The 8,681-nt window shown below is 37.9% G+C and overlaps 1 pseudogene; it reads right to left on the bottom strand.

The window, feature by feature from the left end:
- Positions 1-5,807: 5,807 nt before the first annotated feature.
- On the bottom strand, positions 5,808-5,888 carry LOC129085805 (uncharacterized; annotated as a pseudogene).
- Positions 5,889-8,681: the final 2,793 nt, after the last annotated feature.

Below are 8,681 nucleotides of genomic sequence, written 5' to 3'. Positions count from 1 at the left end.
CATGAGGATAGTTTATAAAAGTCTAACATTTGATTTTTCTTTAAAGATGAAAGTAAAGGGAAAGGTGGACCCATAGGCTACAGGCACAGGACTCAGGGTGTGGCTCTGGGAGAGAAGGTGACTTTGGAGTAAAGAACAGGGTTTCCCTGCCTGCCCTGCACCTTCAGGGAGGTTGGTGTGGAGTTTATGACTGGTGCCACTTGAGGCCACAGGGCATTGGCTCATGTCACCATGCAGGATACCAAGCACTGGGCTGTCCTCTAAATCAGAGGCCTGGCAGCAACCTAATCTAACGGCTTTCATTCCCTCCTCTCCCCACACAGGCAGCTGGGGCTGGGTCTGCCCCGCACCCCTGCCTGCCCCTGCCTGGCACTGCTGCTTTGCACCATGGGAATAAAAAGCCCACGGTTCTCTTTCTACCTGGTACATAATTCTCTTGGCCATTTATGATTTATTTTTTAAAAATTATAAAAGTGTCACATGTTGATTGAAACAATTTTAAATACAAAGAATGGCATAAAGAAGAAAACTTAATCCTTTTCTTTCCTTGCTTCTGATTTCTCCCTGTCATCATAAAATTGGATGTGATTCTTGCTGTTTGCCTAGTTAGGTGAAATGCAAATCTCTTATCAGATTGCTTTATATTAAAGAGGTGAAGTCATATTATACCTATTATTTTGCAATTTGATCTTCACTTACCAATATATCATGAATGTCTTCCCAGATCAATGTGTTGACACACAAATTATTTGCGTTGCATATTTCTATGCAAAAATTTGCTGGAATTTATTTAGTCCTATGAAGTAGGGATAGACTTTCCAACTGCTTCTAGTTTTTTACTGTTATAAACAATACTGCAACTGAAATCTTGTGTATATAAATATTGAAGCTTTTTTTCCTGTGGAATAGACATTTTGAAGTGGTCTAATTTTAGCATGTATTGAAAGAGTTTAATTTCTGTAAAATAGAACAATTCACACCACCACCACCAATGTATGAGAACCCATTTCTCCCCATTCTCACAAAAACTGATGCTGTCAATATGTCAACATTTTGTCTAGTAGTTCATTGTTTTTGTCTCTATCTGAATACTAGTGAGATTGAACATCTTTTCATGAAAGTGTTGATTATATGCATTTTCTCTTGTGTGAATTGCCTGTCTATATATTGTTTTTCATACTTTGGGGGTTATTTCTTTTTTATTATTCATTTATATGATTAAAAATAGTAGGGATGTTAACCCTAAGGTTGTCATAGTGATACAAATATTTCCTTTCACTCTATCGATTATCTTTTGACTTTGTGGTACTTTTGTCATGCAAGCACCATGACAACATGGCAAAATTTTCTTTGTAGTCATAATCTCTTATTTCTTTTTTTGACTTCTGAGATTTTTGTTTTGCTTAAGACCGTCTCTACTTTAAGCAAACATTTTCTTCCAATATTTTCTTAAACTTTTATTGCTTATTGTTGATGTTAAAACTCAATCTCTCTTGGAATTTATTTTGTAATATGGTATGGGGAACAGGAGTTTAAATTTTTTCCAGATACTTTCCAGTTATGCCAACATTATATATGAAATAATTCATTCCCCCCACCCCCTTGGAATTGGTGTGCTTCCTCTATCATATAGTAAGTTCTCATATACCCTTGGATCTGCTCTGGGTTCTCTTTTCTCTTTTCATTGATCTATTTGTCTGTTCCTGTGCCAATTCTATAGAGTTTATAATGGCTATAAAATTAGTTTTAATACATGGAAGGGTAAGTTCCCTTACCATTTTTGTTTTAAAACTTATTTTTCAAAGGAAATGTTGAGATCCTCTTATCTAGCATGTAAACATTTTCCTGGTATTCTGATTGGAATTCTTAATAAATCATTATATTAATTTTGGAAGGGATATTATTTCATTGTCTTCTCATCCAGGATAATTTTGTTTTATGTTTTTTAATAAAATTCTATAGCTTAAACTTCTATGTTTCTTGTTATATTTATTCAAAGATATTTTCCTTCTCTATTATGAATAAGGTTATTTTTATTGTTAATATTAGACTGTGTCTTTTAAGAGCAGTTTTAGGTTCACAGCAAAATTGAATAGAAGGTACAAAGATTTCACATATACTCTTTCCCCACACGCACATGGCCTTCCCCTTTATCAACATCCCACATTACAGTAGTACCTTTGTTATAATGGATGAACATATGTTGACACATCACCCAAAGTCCATAGTTAACATTAGGGTTCACTCGTGGTCTTGTACATCCATAGTGTCATACAGAGTATTTTCGCTGCCCTAAAAATCCTTTGTGTTCTGCCTACTCATTCCTCCTTTACCTGGTAACCAACCATTCATCTTTTTACTGTCTCCATTGTTTTGCCTTTTCCAGAATGTCATATAGTTGGAATTATGCAGAATATAGCCTTTTCAGATTGGCTTCTTTTACTTAGTAAAATGCATTTAAGTTTCCTCTATGTTTTTTCATGATTTGATAGCTTATTCCTCTTTAGTGCTGACTAATACGTCATTGTCTGAATGTATTATAGTTTATCTCCCAAAGAGCATCTTGGTTTTGACAATTATGAATAAAGGAGATATGAACACTGTTGTGCAGGCTTTTGTGTGCACATAAGTTTTCAACTCCTTTGGGTAAATACAAGGAGTGTGATTGCTGAATTGTATGGTAAGAGTATGTTTAATTTTGTAAGAAACTGCCAAACTGTCTTCTGAAGTGGCTGTACCATTTTGCATCCCCACTAGCAATGAATTAGAGTTCCTCTTGCTTCACATCTTCATCAACATTTGGTATTGTCAGTGTTCTGGATTTTGACTATTCCAGTAGTTGTGTAATGGTATCTCATTGTTGTTTTAATTTTCATTTCCCTCATGATATATGATGTGGAAAGTGTTTTTATGTGTTTGTCACTTGTATATTTTCCTTGGTAAAGTGTCTGTTAAAGTCTTTGGGCTCTTTTTAAATCAAGTTCTTTGTTTTCTTATTTTGGGGTTTTAAGAATTCTTTGTATATTTTGAAAACAGTTCTTTATCAGCTGTGTCTTTTGCAAATATTTTCTCCCCGTCTGTGGCTTGTCTTCTCATTCTCTTGACATTGTCTTTCACAGAGTAGTAATTTTAAATTTTAGTAAGGCTAGCTTATTATTTCTTTCCTTCATGAATGATACCTTTGGTGTTATATTGAAAAAATCATCACCACACCCAAGGTCATCTAGATTTTCTCCTAAGTTATCTTTTAGGAGTTGTATCGTTTTGCATTTTACATGTAGGTCTGGGTTCTATTTCAAGTTAGTGTGTAGAGTGGTGTAGGTCTGTATCCAGGTTAATTTTTTTGCATGTGAAGTCCACTTGTTCCAGAACTGTTTGTTGAAAGACTGTCTTTGCTCCACTGAATTGTCAAAGATCAGTTGACTGTATTTATGTTGCTCTATTTCTGGATTCTCTAACCTCTTCCATTGATTGATTTGTCTATTCTTTGCTCAATACTATACTGTCTTGATTATGGTAGCTATTTAGTAAGTAGTCTTAAAGTTGGGTGGTAATTTTTTAACTTCTTCTTCTTCAATATTGTGTTGGCTATTCTGGGTCTTTTCACTCTACATATAAACTTTAGAATTAGTTTGTTGATATCCACAAAATAAATTTCTGGGCTTTTGATTGGGATTATATTGACTTTGTAGATCATTTGGGGGAAAATTAACATCTTGATGATAACTGAGTCTTTTTATCAATAAACATGGCATATCTTTCTGTTTATGAAACTTAAGTGTTCTTTGATTTTGTTCATTGGAGTCATGTAGTTTTTCTCATATAGATCTTATATATATTTTATTAGATTTATACCTAAGTATTCTATTTTAGGGGTGCTAATGTAAATGGTGCTGTGATTTTAATTTCAAATTTTACTTGTTTGTTGCTGACATATAAGAAAGCAAATGACTTTTGTATACTAACCTTGTATCCTGCAACTCCATATCCCTTTTTAACTGGTCATTGTTATCATAAATAAGAGCTTTTGAATTTTGTACATTTATAATATGTATCTACCTCATCAAACTTTCTCGATATTTATACTAGATTTTGAAAATAGAAACTTTTAGTTTTCTAGGTATATAGTCATATACAGGGTAGAGAAAAAGTAGGTTTACAGTTATTCATGTGGAAAATAACACAATAATTAATACATAATAATAAAAGAATAAACTTTGTGTTTTGGTTACTCACAAATATAAACCTACTTTTGCCTCACCCTGTATATTTATTTCTGTATATCCACATCTATACAGTCTTATTTTCTCTAATATTAGTTAATTTTCTTGTCTCTTTGCATTAAAGAGAATTCATAGAGGTAGATTGAATGATTTTGGTGAGGGAGCCACCTACGTGTTAGTCCAGATGTTAACAATTTTAGTATTTCATGGTTCAATGTAATGTTTATTGTTGGTTTAATAATTTTTATCATATTTTTTTTAAATGGGGATTGGCTCTTGCATTTTATCAAATGCCTGCTTTTCTTCAGTATTAATATTATTTTTCCTTCTCCAAGTAAACCTCCTCCCAAAGGCCTCCACTTTAAAGACTGTTGCTATCAGACGGTAACACCGTTTTCAGTTAGCAGTGGATGTCATACTTGGTTAACCTGAGGTATCATTTAAAGCCCCTGGAGGGTGTCAGCTTGGCGATGCCATTTACATATCACGGGGCTTGGCAGAGCAAGAAAGGAACTAAGGCCTTACAATGAGGGGTGGAGGTGAGTGTGTCTCTTCTGAAGGAGCCAGGAGAGCCCTCAAGTAGAGTCCAGGAAGCAGGGCTGGGAGAGGAGAGCTGATTAACAACTGTCATCAATCAAAATGTCACATGAGCAAGTGAGGCAAGGGTGGGGCTGTGAGTGGAAGCCAGCGAGATCCCTCAACAAGCATTGGGCAGAAGACCTAAGAAACCAGTGGAACAGATACCAGTATCTGGATGTGAACTTCAGCTGAGGTCCTGGGACAGCCCAGGTGAGCAAAGTACAAGGAAATGAAGCTTGAGGAGCAGATTTGTGTTGTCCAACATAATCCCCATGGCTTAGGGCTTCTTGTTAAAGCTCCAAGATCCTGCTTTCTTGCCTTCTTTTGGGCAGTCTTAAAGACAATGTTTGATGGGCATCTGTGAATAAAATGCTGAGTGAAAAATATTGAACAAGACACACAATAGTTTTTCACAATTATTAATGGATGCTTTCATCATTACAAAGGAAGAATTATATTAAACCTAACATTTAAAAATAATTCTTAAAAAATAAAAACAAAACATTGACAAAAATTTGATATGGAAAATATAGAAAAATATAAGGAAAAAATAAGAAGTGCTAATAATTCTATCCCTTAAAGATATCGTCAATTGACCTTTTAGTGTCAGTTTAGTGTCAGGTTCTTCCAGTTTTTTTCCTGATTTGAGGTTATATAGAATCTATAGAGATAAGCAGTTATTTTGCCATCTTCATTGTTGTCATACCATAAGCATTTTCTATTATCATTAAGGTACATGATCAGGGATTTTGTCTGTGTTCAAGCTGTCTCCCCAGTGCCTAGCACAGGAGTTTATTCATTGAGTGACTCTATTAAGTCATTAAAATGTCTTTGTGAACATAACTTTTAAAAGGTTCATGAAATTCCTCTTATGGATATGCCCTAATTCATAGAAGCATTTGAGACCGCACTCTCCTTTCTCTCTAGCCACCTGCCTTCTCATGCCTCAGCCATCCTGAATCTCTAGGAGGTTCTAGAATGCACTGGTTCTCCTTCTCACCCTTTCCATTTTTTTTTTTTTTCACTTAGCAATAATCGCACCTTGGATAAACCTCACTGGTTATGATACTGCCACTGTGCAAAGCTCATCCATTCTTTTTTACTTGATATTTCCTCCACTCTTTGCTTCCCATGCCTGGATAACTTGTCCTTGCCTTTGAGGTTCCAGCTTTGCAGACACTTCTAGGAAGACAACCATTCTCTCCCCGCCCTCCCGGTGAGAGCCCCCTGTCAGTAGTTCTGTAGCACCCTGGCATAACACTCAGGCTCCTGGCAACAAACACAAGGCACTGTCTACACAGGTCATTGAGGAGAACTTAATGACAGGACTTAGTTACAAAGGTGAAGGCAAGGTTACAGAAAGCTAACAAGGGAAGGTGGGGCACCTGGGCTAGTATCAGGGAAACATGACCATTTGGGAGTCTGAAGGAGAAGAAAAAGAAGTTCCTGGAGCCCAGAGAAGACTCCTACAGAAGTTTTGGTATGGGTACATGTAAGGTAACAGCCTGTGGCCTGGCAGGGAGGGAGTTATTCCTCTCCCCTTCCTCCTGGAACCTGTACTGGTCAGCTCTGTAGAAGCCAAGAGGCAAGGGAAGCCTTGGGTACAATTCATAAAGGCCGAGCTGAGAGCAGGGCAGAGAAGGGGAGGAGAGTACATGGAAGTGACCCAATGTCCAGCACCTGTCCAACTGTATGACCTTGCATACTGCCATCTTTGCATTTCACACTGTCATGAAAGACCCTTGAAGTCAGGAACCATGCCTCAGGAAATAACTTGAAAGGGGGAAGATCGTCATGTGCACAGTGATAGTCCCAGCTCTTCTATGTACAAGAGTGGAGGATTAGAAATGTCATCAGAGGAGAAGGAGTCTGGCAAGCCAGCTAGTATGTCATTATACAGATATGAAAGTATTCCCTGGGTGGGCTTTGTAACCCCTGGGATGGGGAGCACAGGATAACAATAGCAAAAGCAAACCCTGCTGATTATAATAAATTTGTTAAAATGTGTAGATGTGTCCCATAGAGAAAGAGATTAAACGCATCTATGTTTATCACAGTTAAGAAACACTGGTCCAATGTCACATCCTCTAATTTAAGGAAAAAATTGCAGACTTCTGAAAGAACTTGTCACCAAAGTTAGTGCAAAGTAGCTAGCATAGATAGGACCTTGCAGAGTACTAAAAAGAGACAGGACAGCTTATTTAAGGAGGCTGTATTGGGAGGAGCCACTTAGCTTTTGTCCATTTCCACCCAACCCCCCACTGTTCTCCTTTGGTGATGAAACTCCTTTTCCAATGCCTCAGGCTAGGGCTTGGAGTGAGTTTGTTGCTGAGACACAGAAAAAGGTATTCAAAGTTCATTAAACTTTTTTGTGCAGAGAAATCTCCTGGTGATCTTGATAAAATGCAGATTCTGACTCTCTAGGTCTGGGTGGGGCTGAGATTTCCCATTTTAAACAAGATCCCAGGAGATGCTGAAGCTGGGTCCTGACCACCTACTAAGCAGCAAGGTTTTTAATCAGTAGGATCCCATTGCTTGTTTGCTTTTTTGACCCTTTAACACATCTATCTGCTGCTGATAAATATACAAATTACACTGATTTGTCACCCACTTGATCCCCAGGTTCTGACACGCCTGTGAGAGAAAACCGGAGCTCTGAGGAGGGTGCGGCAGCACCTTCTGGGCCTCCATCCGCCAAACAGAATTGGCTGAAATTTACATTTTAGAGTGAGTATTTAAAAAACAATCCCTTTAGTGTGCTGACATAAATATTATCAGGTTGAGAAGGATTTTTCAAACTACATGTGATTCCCACCCATTTTCTTTCTAGCTACACTTAGTTTTATGATTACTATCTTGTGTTTCCCACACTATTTTCATATGAGAAAATTCACAATGGATATTCCCAGCTTGATGAATTCTTCACAACAACCTTGTGTGGATGATGTGAGGGTCTACATGGCTAATGCAGAATTCCAAATAATATTGTATGACTTAGTGTGGTTCTACTAAGCCATAAAGGAAACAGGCCCTTCTAAAGAGGTATTTGCTGTTGGTTTCCATGGTCCTCAAAGCTTGAGCCAGGCACCTCGTTAGGCAGCTCCTGCTGCAGAATGACCCTAGGGTGGGAGGAAATGCCGTCAGGCCTTGTGTTGCCACTACACATCCTCCTTTTTTGGGCATCATTTAATCTCCACTGAAATACTCTTATTTTGTACATGTCAGTGAAGAAAATATTTCCACTATAATTAGGTCCAGGTGTTTTGGGTTTTATTCTCTCTCCCTCACCTCCACTGAAAAAGTATTGAGAATGTAAATAAGTTCTTATTTAAATTAGTAGTCTTTGTTACTGATTATACTCTCTAGCTGGAGATTTAAAAATTAACTTCTAGATCTAACCACCTGAGAATAACCCATGTAACTCTGCTTCATTTTTTTCTTTCTCCTGCTTCATGCCCCTTTGCTGTGTTTTCTTTTCTGTCCCTGATGTTGCTGTTGAAGTGTTTTGAGGACAGGTAAAGAGCGTCCCTCCTCGACTCTGGGCTCACGTCGGTAGTCAGGGCCACCAGTGTCACAGGTAGGCCCAGGTAACCAGGTTCTTGGTGATCGCGGACAAAAAATTGAACCGAACACACAGAGTTTATAGCAGAAAGCGAGGAAAAGCAGATTTATTAAGCCACACAGAACATGGGAACAGGCCAACTCTGAGCAGAGTGGAACAGAGAAGAAAGGAGAAGAGCCTAACAGTCGCGGCAGCAGCAAGCAGCAGGGGCAGCTGGAGCAGGGCAAAAAAAAAGGGAGGAACTCAGGGGCTAGAGGACTTTTATTCCTTAGGGTGGGCCTTCCTTTCCTTGATTGGCTACTGGGAAGAGGGTCCCA

Source organism: Pteronotus mesoamericanus, unplaced genomic scaffold (assembly GCF_021234165.1).
Source record: "Pteronotus mesoamericanus isolate MK-2021 breed Mesoamerican mustached bat unplaced genomic scaffold, CSHL_Meso_final scaffold_31, whole genome shotgun sequence".
In the NCBI taxonomy this organism is placed as follows: Eukaryota; Metazoa; Chordata; class Mammalia; order Chiroptera; family Mormoopidae; genus Pteronotus; species Pteronotus mesoamericanus.
Note: the sequence above shows the minus strand (reverse complement) of the source record. Positions and strands in the feature narration are given on the sequence as shown.